The 17,106-nt window shown below is 32.8% G+C and overlaps 1 long non-coding RNA gene across 1 annotated transcript in view; it reads left to right on the top strand.

Annotated features, from left to right (window-relative positions):
• The window catches only part of LOC309615495, a 69,377-nt gene that overhangs the window by 34,720 nt on the left and 17,551 nt on the right, over positions 1–17,106 (top strand). Inside the window, exon 2 of the long non-coding RNA XR_014236877.1 lies at positions 5,642–5,721. This is a non-coding gene — a long non-coding RNA (uncharacterized lncRNA). The remainder of the gene's footprint in view (positions 1–5,641; positions 5,722–17,106) is intronic.

A 17,106-nucleotide genomic window follows, 5' to 3' on the forward strand; every position in this document is an offset into this window, starting at 1 on the left:
ATGTGCATACGTGTCTAAATCATTGTCAGGCACATATTAGACACTAGAAAAATATTTATTGGGTAAATTAATGTAATGAATGATAAAAATGTTAACATACCAACTTTAAGTACATTCAACTGCTTCAGATTTGATTCTATAATGGTGTCTTAGTTCATGTGGGCAGACTGGGTGGCTTATGAACAACAGAAATTTCTCACAGTCCTGGAGGCTGGAAGGCTGAGATCAGGGTGCCAGCAGCGTCGTTGAGTGGGGGACAAGGTCTTGGTACAAGGTGCAAAGGAACTCTCTGGAGCCTGTTTTTAAGGCCATTAATCTCATACATGAGGGCTCCACCCTCTAGACTTAATCACCTCCCAAAGGCCCCACCTCCTAATACCACCACATTGGGCATAGATTTCAACATACGCATTATGGGGGGATACAGACATTAAGACCCTAGCAAATGGGAAGCAAAGGAATAAAAAGCTGGCATGTTAACTTTATCAGTGATGATGTTTCCTTACTCATATTTTAGAAAAAAGCAAATATACTATTTTGTCGTAATTCTTGTGTGAGATACATATATGTTATTATTTTCTGAACATTTTTATACATTTTGCATTTCAAAAAAATGAATGCAATTTAAAAAAAACACAGGAAATGGAATGCAACACATAAAACAGTGATCATTTAATTTTGCACATACAAGTGGTAGAGAACTATATTTCTATAACAAGACAAAGTTTGGTTTTTATAAAATAAAGCATAATGATTAATGTTGAAATGTAGCAATGAAAATTTAGAACCTAAAGACTGAAAGAATTCACATCCCAAATGAGGACTTTTCCCAGAGTAACTGCAGAATAATATCAAAAACTGAGGGAACAGGCATTGTAAGAAGAACTGAATTAATTAGCCAGTCAGTCAAGTATTTAAAGAAGTTTCATTCTCAAAGTGTAGCAGAAAAATCTGAAGAGATTTTTTAAAAAGATAAATTGAAAAGGAATTTAATGATCAACTAAAGGGACTAAAGTCAAATACATTCTGGAAAGAACTCTGCTAAACCACCAAACAATAAGTAATTTACAGATTATCTTAAAACTGTCAAGGTGGGTTGGAGGGAAAGGTTAATGAAAAACTTTAACTCATTCTATAATACTACGATGAGAATTATACTCAATCCAGACAAGTATAACAAAAAGAAAGGAAAAGGAAGAACTTTAAACAAATGTTGCTTTTGTTCATGAAAACATGCATTTTTATATCACAAATTCAATATCATTAAATAAAACCCAGCTTTCACCAGGGGACACAGCAGTGATTTCAAATAATTGAAAATTGAGTCTACCACGTGACCCCTCTGAGCTACTCATGCCAACAAATAAATAAGCTAGAAAGGGGTCCATGTACTGGCTGAGGTGACTGGTTCTAAGTATAAAAGAGAAAATGTGATGCTACTAGAAAAGAAGGTATAAGGAGGAGAATGGCTTTCTGGGGCTCCTGTGGATACTCCAATGTCCTGTGCTTAATGTCCATAGGAAATCACATCAACCCGATATAGTCAGGATGTCTAAGGACCCAAACACTTTCGAAATAAAGGTTTTTCTCATTCAACCAGGCAAGAAACTACAACCAGCTGAGGCAATTGCTGAGGGCAAAGGGAATACAGAATGGTAGTGGGAAAAGGTAGTAAAAAATACCAATGGTGACCTCATGACTAATTGCTGAATTGAGGTCTTAATAGTTATGATTGTTTGATCCTTATTTCAATAAGGGATGCAATGTGTATAGTTTAAGCATTTTCCTCCCCCTTTCCAGTTCTCTTATCAACAAATATAAAATATGTCAGTAATACCTAACCTTATATCTCAATATTTAGGTTATAGAACATTAAAGAGAAAGTGATTCATCCCAAATAGGAATGAGTATCAAACAAAGACAAATGTAAGGACTTTGTAAATTTTCTTAGGAAGATGGTTAGTGTGTTTTCAGTTGTACAAAGGACAGTTGAATCACATTAGGAAGAAGCATGATTTTAGAACTTATCTGTGGTTAATAGGGATGCATGTGGATTCCAAGTTATCAAGAGATGAACCTTGATAACCTTCTACTGTGTCAAATTAGTATCTCAGAATTTCTTTCCCTCTATGTTCTGGGCTAAGGTTGGCCATAAGAGAAAATTATGTGTAAAATTTAGAAAGTGGGAGTGAACAACAGCTAGATGGAGGCTCAGGGGGTCAGCGTAGGATAAGACAAATTAGTGCTCATACATGGTGTCTTGAACCTGCTGACACACCTTGTTGATGTGAAGCAGTAACTGGGCTTCCACATCCTCCACTTTTTGCTAGATCTCCTCCTCCTGCTCCTTTGGGCCAGGTATGTGTTCACACCCTCGACAAATAACACTAGCCTCTTCTGCAAATCATCCGCATCATTGAAGTTGGATAACTGGAGATGTTGAAAGGTTAACATGGCTTCCGGCTCATCCTCATAGGTTCCAGTTCATTCTTACAAGTTCTAGTGTGCCCTTGCTCTCCCTCACACTATGTCCATATTTCTTATGTACACTTGCCCTCTTCACTTCCAATCCAGCACCAGACACAGAAGCAGCAGCTGTAGATGAACTGTTTAACCATTCCCACAATTGCACAAACACATCTTTATAATAATTTGTTATAAACCATTATTAATGGCCAATCTCTAATTCATCTCTGACTGATACAAATACCTACAAAATTGAGCACACTTCCTCAAACTTCTCTTTTCTAGGGAATCTGTTTGATTTAAATATGTAATTTAAAGAATCTCTCTAGGAATGTTCCATATTGTTTAGTCATTTTGACATATAATAAGAAAATATTTTTAGCAAAGCATTTTATTTTAAATATTTTACCTGTTTAACCAAAGGTTATGATATTTAATCTATATTATATAAGAAAAAAATTGATCCACAAATTTAAAAATGTATCTTGGTAGGTTTAGAGACAAAATATACCCTGCTTGGTATTTACCAAGCGTTTAAGATAACTAAAACTCGATAAACTTTGATTATGAAAACAATTGGCAATTCTATTTTCACAACTTTATTCTAAATGATTAATTCTTAAAGCCTTCACTTATACTCTTTTAAATCAAACCTTTATTAATAACAAATGTTGCTTGAAAGGGTATGCATTTTCAAGCCCTTTGTATTTTGTGGGGTAGTTTGAGTTGTATCACTTCAAAACTGCAAACTCTGTTTTTAAATTAGTAAATAGATACCTGAAGTACTATTTTTGCAGGCTTTGCACAGGCCCCTGTCTACTACTTTGATATAGTCTATACATAGTCTGTATACATCCTGTATTCTGAGCTGGTAAAATACATTGGAACTAACATACTAAATATTTTATGTGCTTTTACAAGTGCAATGTGCAAAAACACATACATTAGTCTCATTGATGACTCTAAAGTGGATTGACATTTGGTGATAATGCCTAAACCTTTTGACTCTTGTATAAAGAATATAGCCCCCCTTCACTTTTGCCTTAACTTGGAGGTGGCATGTTTAAATTTTCACATATACTTAAAGAGCTTATCTGATCTTGTTTCCTACTGTGTAGTTTTATTTAAATCTTAATAATTTTTATGCTATAGTCTTTAATGATGTTTGTGACTAAGAGTAAAGCCAAATTAAAATGGAAAACCCTTCAAAATACTTACAAATGAAACGTGTTGATGTCTAGGATTTGCTTCAAAATAATGTGAGGTAGGAGAAAGGAGTGTAGATGAAGAAGAAAGGAGTGTAGATGAAACAATATCAGTCAAGTTTTGATAAATGTAGAAACCTCTTCATGAGGTCACTTGTGGTAGGCCCTTATGTAGCTTCAGGATGGGGGCTGGTTATCAGAAAGAGCAACCACATGATTAGTGGGTTGGAGCTTTGAGCTAGCATAAATTCCAGGGAGAGGAGGGTGGCTAGAGTTTGAGTTCAAATACATGGCCAGTGATTTAATCAGTCATGCCTACATGATGAAATCCCAAATAATTCTCTGTACACCTGAGCCAGTAGAACTTCCTAACTGGTAAACAACATTGATGTGCCAGGAGGGTAACACTTCCTGATTCCTGAGGAGAAGGCATAGAAGCTCTGTGCTCCCTCCCTGAATCCATCCTATGTGTATCCTGTGTAATAAAACTATAATTTAAGTATAGCACTTTCCTGTACGCTGTGAATCATCCTAAGAAGATTCACAAATAATCAAACCTGAGGAGATCTATCATGGGAACCCCCATCTTTGTAGCTAAGTTTTCAGAAGAGGGATAGCCTGAGGATACCCCCAAGACTTGCAGCTGACATCTGAAGTGAGAGCAGTCTTACGGAGAACTTTTCCCTTGACCTGTGAGGTCTAACTCAGGTGGTTAGTGTCAGAATTTAACTGTAGTATACCCAGTTGGTCAGACCAGTTGGAGTAAACATAATTGTCTTTTGACTAAAGTTTACATTTATTTTGACATAAATTTTCCTTTTATATAGCTTTTTATTTTCCCATCTGTCCCTATTCTCTAATTCAAATTGGTGTCATAGAAATACCAAAATGATTATATTTCCTAATCATACATAGCACTTATCTCCATGTGAATGCTCATGACACTCCCTTTGTCTAGAATGTCTTTCTTATAGCACATAAATATCATCCAGCATGATCGAGTGATTCTTTTATACTCAGTTTAGTAATCACTTCTCCAGGGTGTTTTCCCAACTACCATCCAACAACCTCTTCCCACTCCAATACCCATACCCACTGCTAAAAAAACTTAAAGTACCTCTTTTTAGTATTTTTATCAAACCTTGTGTATATCTCTATTATTGTACTTGTACATCTTTCATAATGCTCATGTAACTGTTTTCCACAGGATGCTGTTAGCGCCTCAAGAATATGATTCTATTTTCCTGGTTTGTTTTTTGTTTATCCCCAGGACCTAGCTCAATGGTTGCAACAAAGTATGGGCAATAAATATTTGTTGTGGGAATTATTTGAATGAAGTGAATACATTTGTGTATGTCTTTCATAATGTGCTTTTGTTGTTCTCTAGATCTAGGCTTATTATGGGATTTATTCTATGGAAGTTATTTTGGAATTAACTTTAAATAGGCTTTTCTGTGGGACGGGGAACACTGTTTACCTTGTAACTTTTTCTATAAATTTCCTTCATGTTCAAATTAATCTACTCCATTTGCTTTGCGCACTTTTTCCTCTCTCAATTTGAAATGTCCTTGTACGTTTACATAGAAATATTTTGTAATTACATTATGATTTGGACATCTGAAATCTAAATAATAACTATATTAATTTTGAAAACATGTAATACTGACATAACGTTAGATCTTAAGCTTGAGGATTATACAAATATTTATCACTCAACGTTATCAACTGTTGAGTAGTGAAATCCTTAATTATTCTATTAGACTGCATCTTCATTACGCTGATTTTATTTTATTTTTTTTCTATCGTGTATGTAGAGCAGACTTCTTTTGGTCCAACAAACATCAAGACTGTGCCTCTATAAAGTCACTTATTTAGATGATGAGTGAAATTTCAATTACTCTAAATGCATGATCTGTGTGTAATTAAAAGACTGAAACAAGAAATTTGCTTTTTTTCCCTTAAAATTGCAGCTGAAATTATGTAGGCCCCTGGACTCCCACTGTAAGATAGTTGAGAATGATTATCGGAATCTTCCAGGAGAAAAATTTCCGTAAGTACTCTTGTCATCAAAAAAATTTTAAATCTTATATGCAGAGAATGGAAAATAATATATTTATATCTATATATACCAGTTTATTTTGTCCTAAGCTATTTCTTTGTAATTACGTAGAGGTGGATTAAATTTGTTTGTTTGAGATTCTCCCTTCCATCCAGGTTACTATGTCCATTTGTAGGCATTATTATGGTTGAAAAGTTAAAATAATATATATAATTTCTATCTTAAGAGTTTGACATTACCATTAGAAAAGGAAGTAAAAGTCAAATCTTTCAGCAGCTGCAAAAAACATGCCCTGCTCAGGACCCTGAACAAATGCTATCACTCAACAATATTTCTGAATGAATAAATGTATACATGGGGTGAGAATCACTCCATATTACTGAAAATTGCCTGGAAATTAGCACCAGATCCATTCCATTTATCTATTACCATATACGTCATCCTAGATTAAAACATCTTCATATAATTATATATTTTCTACTATATTCTAGAAAACGTCATTCCGTTTCTCTGATTTTAAAGTCCCAACCACCTTAAATATTGAGCTCAAGTTGCATCTCCTTATTGATGCCTCTGGCTTAAAATTAATTTCCCTTTTCTTTGGTACTAGTGCACAGTGTATCACAAATTAGTACTTTCTTGCCCTCTAACTTTAATCTGTGTAAACTGTGCACATCTAGTTAGATAAAAAGCTCTTTCAGATCACCAAGAAGGTCTTAGTTTTCTGTGCTATTTCCCTATTTCAACAAACAACGCAGCAAATATAGTGCCAAACACTGAGTGGATGTACTATACGTAATGACTAATTGATTGATTAGAAGAATGACTAAACTTTCTACTCAATGTGACCTTTTCTAAGAAGCCTTCCAAAATGAAAAGAAAGCCTTAGGCTAATATATTTAAACAATTTGCATAACAATGTATTTTCCCTTGTGGGTTTAGCTTTATTCATTTATATGTAAATGATTGCATATATGTGACCATATCAATTTAATAAGGAAGGAGACAAAAGGCACAGACAGAGAGACAAACAATATGAATATCACTGCTGTAGAGTGTTAGCTCTGGAATAAATATGCCTGGATTCTTAGCTCTGTCAGATGTCAGCTCTTTTATCTTGAGCAAATTGCCTAACTCGGGTGTCTTATGATTTCATCCAAAAAATGGTGATAATTGTAACCACTTCACACTTTTTTTTTGGAAAATGAATGGGGGATAAATGAGAAATAGACAAAACTGTGTGTGTATATATACATATATATCATTATAGGTTGTTATGAACTGTAGTATAAGCATATACATATATACACATACAGTTCAGAACTTACTCTATATTGTGATCACCATAATATTATATCATTCTTAGACAGTCTTTCAAGACTAGTTGTTTTGGGGATCTAGTTAAAGAAGATACCAAGTCAACCTCTGGGAAAGAACTCACTCTTAATAGAAATGTAGTTGTAGTACTTAGTATGACCTAGTAAAAATCCTCAAGGTCAGTAAAAGGATAATTTGAGTACCAAAGAGCATGTGTCATTTAGATCACCTTCTGACTCAGCCTGCAGGGACCGATGCCTGAATCCTAGGAGAAAATGTCACTAAAATATATGTCTGACATTTAGAGGAAAAGGTAACATGGTCCTGTAGCCTAAGTCAGAGAGCATAATGAGGATTATTGTTGGCAAATGATGACACAGATACAACCACTTAAGAGACATCCACAATGAAGAGCAGCTGGTAAGGCTTATTCGTTTTTGAGGCACTAGTTCAAGAGGCAAATGAGAAATACAGTTTTGCTGTGGTTTAGAGCTGTTTGTGGTTTTGGGGTGTTTTTCTAGCATTTTGGTAGTATTAGCAGCATCCTGACATCAGTTGCAAGAGCTATGCATGCTGGGAAACAAATCATCAAATGCTATGACTTGCCTAATAATTTTAAATAGCAGAATAGAAATAAAACAGACTTTCCTTCTGATTCAGTGCTCTTTGTCCTACTTGGCTGCCATCTTTACCTAGAGTTTCATATCTTGCTCATCTTCAAAGTCACTTGGCAGATATTTTTAAAATCCATAATATTGAGTCATTGAAAATTTGATTCAACATGTTGATGGCAGGTCCAGGAAGCATAGTTCTTCAGGTGTCCTTTCTTAATCTGAGACAGTCGGCTTTGGAAGCCACTGACCTAGACTAGGAATAATACTTTTTTTTTTTTAAGTTGTATTATTCATTCAGCTTTGGAATCAGCTAGCCTCGGTAAGTATTCTATTTCAACCATGTAATTAGTGGTCTGGGACAACTTTTCAGAACCTCATACTACTATTCCTTGATTAGACCTATTTAACAACAGTGTTGTGAAGATTACAAATGATGTGATATGGCATATTATAGGTACTCAACAAATGACATCTCTTATAAGGTGAATAATGATGACCTAAATAAAATTGCCCAGCATGTTATAAATGTTAATTTATACACCTTTTAAAATCATTACATTAATGATTTGTAAATATACCATATATAATGACTTATTTTCTAATAACATTTTTTATATAATGAGGTAAATATCATTGCAACCCACAACAAATTATAACAAATTCTAAAAAATTAACATCGAAATTAATGAAATTTTACAGAACTGAAATTCTTTCTATTCTATGTAATAAAAATAAATTATTAAACATATAAAATACTTTTCATAGCAAACTACTTAGTTTGTTGAATTACATACCAAGGAAGTATTACTATTTTAATTCTAAGAACAGCCTATTTAGCGATTTTTTATAATAACTTGATTGTTTTGGGTGGTTGTTAGTTGTGCTTGTTTTCATTGCTACTTAGAAAAGTAAATCCAAATATTTTCAGGAATAGATAAGTTTGAGTTATCCAATTGATTTTCCCAGTCTTTAGGATTTTGAGAAGTAATAAAATCTAAGTGACTTGGCTTCTCAGCAAAAAAAACTATTTATTTGTTTTTTTCTATGTTGTATAAAATTCACAATTTTACCACTCACCTTTTAAAATATTCTAATAAGAGAAATATAGTATGTTTATGAAGTTCAGTGATTAATTATATGAAAAAGTTTATAATATATACTTAGTCCAGTTTTATATCTTCCTGTAAATCAATATAAAGATGAAAGTAGTAGATATTGGAGTTTTATTGGATACTTCTGATATTGGAGTTTTCTGTTCTTTTTGAATGTATTTATAGAAACCTGTGCAATGCTTTGAATACTTTTTACCATACCCATGTGTGACAAAATATTCTTTACTGATGGTATAAATAGATTCAACTGCTTTGTCATTGCAATCAAGTTGACCCATTCATAGAGAATATTACAAAGTGGTATTTTTATTTTATAAATATATATCATATATAAGCATATATATTTTAATATAGAAACTACTATAGAAATAATGACATGTTTGAGTGCTGTTTTTGAAGACACAAATGAACATTTTTATGTCTTCTAAAACTTAGATAAGAGTTTAAAGAAAAAATTCTTTACTAAAGAGAACTTAAATACTTTCGATTCTTCATGGTCCTAATTTATAATGTTCCTGGTCAAGATTTAAAATGTAACCAGTGTTAGTATTCAGCAGGATTCTGACAATCAGCAGATATTTTCCTAATATTATATCAAATTTTAGAAATCCATTCTTTCTAATACAAAGACTCCAAAATACAGTAATGTATTAGAGAGCTGTCATTAAATTTCTATTGTATAAAATAACAGTAAAAAGTAATTACAACACATATACTGAATTTGCTTGACATTCAAATTATGTATGGATAATGTTTCTGATCATGACTGGAAACATGGAAGGAGAAAGAAGACAAGACATAATCCTTTGTGTCAAGGTGCCTTCAATCAGATACAGAAGCTAGTTCCTAATTTAATAGAAAGCAGACTAAATTATCACTGTACTACATGTACAAATAATTCAAATTGATTATAGGCAATGGAAGTATTCATTCTGGTAAGGAACTAGAAGCAATGATAGAAGATAATATGTTTTGAATAGGTAGTGAAGGAGGGAAAAGAAGGGAAGAGTTTTAGAAGAGGCACAGTTTTGGAAAGTACCATATGCACGTCTCTTCAGAGAATGGCAAATTGGTCTCTGGCTGAAGTATAAGACATTTCTGGGGCTAAAAATAAGAAAGAGGGAAAGATACAGTGACATATTCTAGAAGGTCCTGTATGCAAATTTAAGGAACTTGGTTTTTAATGCTCACTAAACAAACAATTATGGAAAAGAATAATGGCTTAAACTGTGTATTAGGATAACAACTAAACACAGTATGAAGACTATACAAAGTAAAAGGTTGGATTTTGAGTGAACAATTAGACCACTGCTAGGCAAGGGCTTATGAAATCTTGAATGGGCTGTGGAGAAGGGTGGGGATAAGGGAATAAGGAAATGTTACAAAATAATTTAGTGCATTCTTTAAGATGAGGGTTAAAGGAAAGAGAGGTGACTATGAGATTTAGTCTTAGTGGTTGAGAGGATATTACAACTCAAAATACTAATTTACAGCAATGAAAATTTAAGAATCGTACTAAAATAATATGTGATTTTCTTTTGCTATTCTTAAAGCATTTGATTTTACATGAGTTTTCTTTAGAAAATCAAAACCTGTATAAATTTTAACATATTAGAGGTCTAAGCACAATCAGAATGATTGTAATTAATGAAAGGAGCTTTACATGTAACAATGCACAAAATACCACCTTCACTGTTAAATCTCTTAAATATGATTGTGATATTTCCCCATGATAAATGTTATTAATTCTCAGGGGTAATATTAGATGATATGATTCACTTTGTTATGATCAGAAATGTTCTCACCCTAATATTTATTTTTCCCTAACAGAAAATAATGGAGTTATGTATAATATGTGTTATATGTATAAATATTCCAAAATTAGGAAATTATTCATTCTATATTTGCAGACAAGTAGAATGGCACTTCTTATGTCTGGACAATGATATATGAGAATAAGAGCAATTCACAGAAAATCCCTAATGTCAACTGTACTTAATGTCTTCAATCTCCCCATACTAAAATTTAATCAAGTAACAATATAAGCTAAATTTTCTGCTTTAATATGGTATCTGACATGGATACCGTGAAGATATCAAATGGACAAACCCTTGCAAGATTAAAAAAAAAGATGTAGGAGCTGCTCTGTCAAAACTAATTTATAAACTCAAGGATGACAAGTTTATGGCTTCATAGAGCTATTTACCAATTCATAACATAATAGTCATTTCAGTCATATGAAGTGCATGCATAAATACTGGTTTTTATGGCTCTATTAATTTTTATAACTTTGTGTAGGTTATTGACCTCTTTCTCTATATGCCTACAGGCTTTATGTCATAAAGATATGAACTTGAAAGCAATGAGTAAAACGTGAGTTAACATGCCTATGTTGGCCTTGAAAATTATTAATGAGAATAATTGGAAAGGAGTAACAAAAATGGTGAATCCTAGTTTCCTAAAAATTGCTATTATCCTTAATTAACTTAAAAGCCCTCTGAAGATGCAAACATTTTTTTAAGCTTTCATCATTGTATAGTTGATTTACAGTATTGTGTTAGTTTCAGATATACAGCAGTGATTCAGTTTTATATACACACAAACATACATATATATACATATAATTTTTTCAGGTTATTGTCTATATAGTTAATTATGAGGTATTGAATATTGTTCCCTGTGTTATACAGTAAATTCTTGTTGCTTATCTGTTCTATACATAGCAGTGTGTATCTGTTAATCCCATACCCTTCCTCCCCACTCCCTCTCCCCCCTTTGGTAATTGTAAGTTTGTTTTCTATGGAAGACATGAACTTTTGAAACATACTCTAAAAGTTTCTATTGATAGAGTAAGAATCCAGTGCCTATGCAGTTTTCTGATTTTAGCTAATCTGTTCTCCATTTTACTAGGCTTAGCTTTAAAAGCTAGAGTATAAAAAAAATTAATAGGCTAAATTAATTGGATTAAAAAAAATCAGGTGGGAAAAATTCACAAAAGGATGGTATTATAATAATAGTTACTGTTTGCTAAGAGCCAATCATATGCCCAGTGATGGACCAGGCCCTTAACTCGTTATTTACAATATTTTCCAATAAATGCTATTAACCATTTCTTTTTATAGATGCGGAATTTGAGACCCAGCAAGTATCATTAGTTAATTTAAAAAGTTACCTAGTTAGGACATGGAAAGTCAGGGTGCTAATGTAGAAATGTCTGACTTGTAGAATATTGGTTTTATGTGCATTTAAGTCAGTTTTGATCTGTAATTTCAAGATTCTTTTTCTAACAGGTGGGATGTCTGTTGACTGTGCCCAGCATTTCCTTCTATTTTTGAATCTCAGCTAATTAATTATTCAGCAAGTGTAATAATATCACTTTCATATGACAAATTAAATTTAGAATCAGTGCCCGCACATTCAAATTAATCAATTGTCAAAGTAACATCTTTCTCTGTTGCCTTTCTATTTAATCCTGATAAAGAATCAAAGTGAATAGCTCAATTCCTACACTATTAACAGTAACTTGAACCTTCAAGATTTTACATTTCACGATCTTCATTGTTTTATCTTCTCAGCCATTAGCAACACATTTTTAAAAGGTGGATATGAACTAGGTCACGTATACAACTGTACAAGTTATATTTCAGTGTGCTTTTCTGGGTATCCATTCTTGCCTGTCGTCATTATTGGTTTGCATGATTTAAAAACAAACATTTAACATTAATTAGAGCCCTAAAAACGGCCTGTGAATGCTAAAATATGATACTTGTAACTTCTTCAAGTACCTACTTGAGATTTTCAAGTCCCTACTCTGCTCTTATCTGGCTCTTTGATTTATCTTTGATGCATTACACCATTTATATAAAATTTGGAGATTGATTTATCTATTAAAATTATGAAGGAGGTAAAAGTAGCTCATCATTTTTCTTCTGCTCAAAGTGTTAGATCTACATTAAGATCATTTTCTGTTTCTCTTGGGCCTTTTAAAATTGTGTTCTAAGGTGAGAACAATGAATTACCTGACAGAAAAAGGTTTTACCTGCACTGCCAACCTTCCAGCTCATGATAAAATCATTTGAGGTAGTTTTTATGCAGCCTGTAATGGCTGCTGGCATGCAACTGTGACAGACAAGGGCCAGATATCACCTGTATCTCACAGATCACACAAAACCAGTGTATCAGGGGAGGAAGGAAGTGAAGGATGAGAACTTCAACTCACTTCATTTTGAAGAGACATGGCTTATATCTGTCTTCTACCTTTGGGGAAAACAAAAATGGCAGGGTTGCAATAAACCAAACTTTCCAAAAGGTGAAATGGTTCAAAAGATTAATCGAACCAGTAAGAACTGTATTGCAAAACTAAGAATATTACTGTATAAAATGGGTCTAGGATGAACCTTGAAAACATGAAACTAAATGAAAGAAGCCAAATAAAAGGCCACATATTATATAATTCCATATATATAGAATGTCCAGAATAGGCAAATCCATAAAGATAGAAAGTAGATAAATGGTTGCCAGAAAGGCATGGGGTTGGGGGCACAGTAGGGAGGGGCTGCCAATGAGTACAGGTTTCTTTTGGGGTGATGAAATTTTTCTAGAAATAAATAGTGGTGGAGATTGCACAATTTTAGTAAAAGCAGAATAACTGGATATTTTGAAAGACCTATTATTATAATATGTGAATTACTTTTAAAAAAAAAAAGTGGCTTAAGCCACAACATTCTGAAGATATTAGAAACTTCCTGGATGAAAAAATATATATATATATTTGACTAAATACTAGGTAATCTAATTTTTTAATAAGCACACATATTCTGAAGTTAATTATTTTCAGCCACTCGAAATACCCTTTAAGTAGAGTGTAAAATATATCTGACTCTTGAACAACGTGGGGGGTTAAGCTACATATAATTGATAGTTGGTCTTCACTATACGTGTTTCCTCCACCTCTGAGGATTCAGCCAACCATGAATCGTGTAGTACTGTAGTGTTTACTATTGAAAAACATCCGGGTATAAGTGGACCAGCTCAGTTTATACCCATGTTGTCCAAGGGTCAACTATATTTCAGAAAATGGGAAAGGCAAGAAGTCCTAAAGTTTTCAGAAATATTTCTTTTTATAGCGAGCATGATATTTGAAATCCAGGAGTCCCTAAACTCTTAGCCTAGAAGTACTGAAGAATTTGTCTTCACAAGACAGATGTATAAAATAGCCAGATAGTAAAAAATAGAAAAGCAAAGTGGACCCAGGTCAATGTTAGTATTTCTATTATTTATTCAAATTTTACTTTCTAGTATGGATATATACTTCAACGTCTTAATGCTGATTCTGAAGGAGAAAATTCTATGATTAAAAGAATCTAGCTTGCTGTCTTCTCTATGTCTCTTTTAGAGATGTGTAGTCTAAGAAGCTTTGTTTTAATAAAAATGGCACATTAAAATTGATTTTTTCCATAAAACCATTAATTTTACATGCTAATATTATAGCAACTTAGATATGCTGTAGTTAAGTGTAATGCGTATTGAAAAGCAATTGTGTTTATGGCTTACTCAAAACTTAATTTTTTTCCTCAAACACATTCAAAGCATCTGAAAGCACAATACAATTTTTGCAGTGTAGAACTCCAGCCCCAAATATATATTATTTATACAAATCCCTGCTTTATATAATTCTCAGTAGAAAAGCTAAATTCAAACAAAGCATCTTATTTTCTGCACCTGCATAGTACACAAGTTGAATTGCATATGAAAATAAATGTTTCATGTTTTGATTTGCAGTTATTTTTATTTGCTAAACTATCTCTTTAACAACTTAAAGTGGAAATGGGATTCAGTATGATGCAGTTAACATTTTAAAACTAATACTGAAATAACTAAAAGGAGAAACATTAAAGTAGAGTAACAGAAAGAATAAGACTTCTTACCTTGAAAATGGTTTTAGGTACTATTTACTGAGCATGTTTTAAAAACCCTCACACCATACACAAAAATAAACTCAAAATGGCTTAAAGACTTAAATCTAAGACATGACACTGTAAGACTCCTAGAAGAGAACAGAGGCAAAACATTCTCTGACATAAATTGTACCAACATTTTCTTAGGTCAGTCTCCCAAGGCAATAGAAATAAAAGTAAAAATAAACAAGTGGGACCTAATCAAACTTACAAGCTTTCACACAGCAAAGGAAACCAAAACAAACTGAAAAGACTACTTACAGAATGGAAGAAAATATTTGCAAACAAGTGACCAACAAGGGCATAACTTCCAAAATATACAAACAGCTCATACAACTCAGTAACAACAACAAAAAAACAACCCAATCAGAAAATGGGCAGAAGACCTAAGTAGACATCTCTCCAAAGCAGACATACTGATGGCCAAGAAGCATGTGAAAAGATGCTCAACATCACTAATTAGTAGAGAAATGCAAATAAAAACTACAATGAGGAACCACTTCACACCAGTCAGAATGGCCATCATTAAAAAGTCTACAAATAGAAATGCTGGAGAGGGTGTGGAGAAAAGGGAACCCTTCTACACCATTGGTGGGAATGTAAATTTGTGTAGCCACTATGGAAAACAGTATGGAGGTTCCTTAAAAAAATAGAGTTACCATATGATCTAGCAATCCCACTTCTGGGCATATATCTGAAGAAAACTCCAATTCAAAAAGATACATGCACCCCAATGTTCATAGCAGTACTATTTGCAATAGCCAAGACATGGAAGCAACCTAAATGTCCATCAACAGAGGAATGGATAAAGCAGATGTGGTACATATATACAATGGAATATTACTCAGCCATTAAAAAGAATGAAATAATGCCATTTGAAGCAACATGGATGGGACCTAGAGATTATCATATTAAGTGAAGACAGAGAAAGACAAATATTACATGATATCACTTATATGTGGAATCTAAAAAAATGCTACAAATGAACTTATTTACAAAACAGAAACAGGCTCACGGGTATAGAAAACAAACTTATGGTTGCCAAAAGGGAAAGGGAGGAGGGTTAAATTAGGAGTTTTGGATTAGCAGCTATAAACCACTATATATAAAATAGATAAGTAACAAGGTCCTATTGTATAGCACAGTATATATATGTGTGTGTGTATATATATATATGTATATATACATATATATATACATATATATATGTATATATATATATATATATATATAAAGCTGAATCACCTTGTTGTATACCAGAAACTAACACAACATTGTAAATCAACTCTACTTCAATAAAAATTTTTTAAAGTCCTGCTTATTTACAATATCAAGTAATCTTATCATACCTACAACTCATCATCATGAAAAAAAAAGCCTGAACAGTAAAGCAGTTAAACTTTCCCAAGGTCACACAATTTAACAAGACAACATTTAATGTCACTGCACGTTAATAAGTTAACATGTAATGAGATTAAAACATCTGTTTCAATAAATTCCACCATACCATACAACTGATTATAACACATACACGTGAAAAAATAAGAAACATAAAAACTACAAAAAATCCTTCTCTCCATCTAAATGGGGCAAATATTTGTAAAGCATACTTTGTAAAATTTGGTTTTCAAACAAAATATCTACAGAGCTATTTTGTAATCACTTACTAACTGACACATATTTAAAGTAACCAGTTGTTAAACTATTATGTTCAAGTCCTCTATTACCTACAAAGTTGTTTGAATGCACAAGAACTTCCTATTCTAGCATAGTGACACAAAGCAGCACCATGAGTGGAATAGATTTACACAACAGGGTGACATTAAAGCTGTTTACTTCAGTTGAGGTAGTGTTAATAGGCCATGTTACCGTAATTTCTTGTGAAAGGAACAATATTGCTGCTTAATAAGCCATCCATTAATGAGAATGATGGTAGTTTTATGTAGAATGTATTCATCAAATTTAAAGGTAAAATGGCATCTTTTCCAAAAGGAAATGTATTATATTGCAAATATACTCCTGTATTGGAAGCAGACTTCTTATACATGTAGATTCTAGATATCAATGTGTATCCTCTCTTAATATCACTTAAATATGGTGAAATATAGTGCTAAATGTTTTATAAATAAAATGTTTCCTAGGGTTTAAAAGCCTCACAATACATCTTCCTTGTAATCGGTATAAAGTGTTTATAGTGATTAACAAGTTTAATGCTTGTTTTTAACATACTCTTTCATTATTTTTCTTAGGACATTAACAGTATGTTCTGTCATGGTGTGGTTTCTTTAAACAACCATTAAGATACGCTCTTTGCATACGAAGAAATTTTTCTTTTTCTGTGTACCCTACCATTAGAAAAACTCACCACATTATTTT

The sequence above is a fragment of the Balaenoptera borealis genome, assembly GCF_965194805.1.
Source record: "Balaenoptera borealis genome assembly, chromosome: 18".
NCBI classification, from domain to species: domain Eukaryota; kingdom Metazoa; phylum Chordata; class Mammalia; order Artiodactyla; family Balaenopteridae; genus Balaenoptera; species Balaenoptera borealis.